Below are 1,574 nucleotides of genomic sequence, written 5' to 3' on the forward strand. Positions count from 1 at the left end.
ATTAATGGCATTTATCAATGTATTGTATCTATCTTTCTTAGACCTGACTTTATGCTGAAAGTGATATCAGTACTCAAATTTATAATCATGACTCATAATGTTGAGCAATACCACAAAAACTTTCTCATGTGGTTGTGACCAGAATAGATAAATTATCTCATTTTGATATAATGGTATTAAGGGAGCTGAGCTATATTATACAACAACACACAATATAAAAACAAATGAAGAAAAATGATGATAATTCATAACTTTTCTGCATCAGAAGGCCGGTAGCTACAGTAAATCAAAAAGGGTGAATTATTTAGTAAAGATCATAAGAGTGAGTTGGATAACGCTACCTTCTTATAGCAAGGTTCCTTCTTTGCACCCGCCAACATGTTCTTATTATGATTCAACTGCATGTTACATAGAAGATTCTTACAAACACAGTGTTTAAACTTTAAAGCTTGCAAATGGAATGTGAAAATCACTCTATGTGTACTTTTGGAAATTGTATTTGTAAGATGATAAACAGATATGGTTGGGTGGTTCAACCTCAAATACTCGAAAGTACTTTCCAGCTCGAAATCACAAAACTACTTTTAAGAACCGAGTTTCCAAAATCCAAGTTATTAATATAAGGAGAAGGCTAAAAATCATGCTTTAACGAACATTTCTAGCTTTCAATAAACTTGAACAAACATGGTGAAATATAAGAGGCTAGCCAGTTATAATACTAAAACCTACAAAACTAAAAAAAAAAATTGTGATATAAACTATATATATCTACAAAACTAATAAGTAAAACTATAGTGATGATAACGGAATTTAACTACTACGACATAATAATAAGTAACGAAACATAAATCTCCAGAAATCGTAATCGGTGTTATAAGGAAATTGAAAATTAAATCAAAACCTTAACAATGGGAATCAAAATCGAAATCGAAATCGAAAGGAGATCAAAATAGAAATCAAAACGAAACCAAACCTGCGTATGTTTGCCGGAAATCGAATCAAATTGTTGCAATCGTTGTTATTGTTTGACGATGGTGTAGAAAAAGCCAAGAAATAGCAACAAAAAAAAAATGCCTTGAACCATTATATATACCTGAAAAACAAATCGGGGATTAGATTAATGGATGAAAAATCCCTAGAAAATCGAATTAAAAATCAGGGTAACAATAAATTACATCCTCGGTACCATTATACCTCGATTGCATGTATGAAACGAATAAAAATAAATCGAGAGAAGTAGTCGGCGATTCTTCAATTGATTTGATAATGAACAATAAATAGGGGAAAGAAAAGACGGCGGAGGCGATGATGCTGATTGCTGATTCTAAGTGTCGCTAGAAGGTTCTGTGCCATCATCGTTGAATCAGATGATAGAAAAGGGAAAGAAAGGTGGGTACATAATAAAATATGGTATGTGTGTGTAAAAAGATCAAAATACCTTTATTGAATAAACTAATGTTGTGAATAGTAAAATCATATTTTCTATTAAATATAATTATAATATAATTATAATTATAATTATAATTATAATATAATATAATATAATTATAATACGGAGTATAATTTAATACTCT

General features: G+C 30.1%; 1 long non-coding RNA gene across 1 annotated transcript; it reads right to left on the reverse strand.

Moving 5' to 3' along the window:
* Positions 1-282: 282 nt before the first annotated feature.
* Positions 283-1,363, reverse strand: LOC139861651 (uncharacterized). The gene is made up of 3 exons (XR_011763861.1): positions 1,187-1,363; positions 974-1,093; positions 283-398 (listed from the first exon to the last, which is right to left on the reverse strand). It is a non-coding gene; the product is annotated as an uncharacterized lncRNA (long non-coding RNA).
* Positions 1,364-1,574: the final 211 nt, after the last annotated feature.

This window comes from Rutidosis leptorrhynchoides, chromosome 8 (assembly GCF_046630445.1).
Source record: "Rutidosis leptorrhynchoides isolate AG116_Rl617_1_P2 chromosome 8, CSIRO_AGI_Rlap_v1, whole genome shotgun sequence".
In the NCBI taxonomy this organism is placed as follows: domain Eukaryota; kingdom Viridiplantae; phylum Streptophyta; class Magnoliopsida; order Asterales; family Asteraceae; genus Rutidosis; species Rutidosis leptorrhynchoides.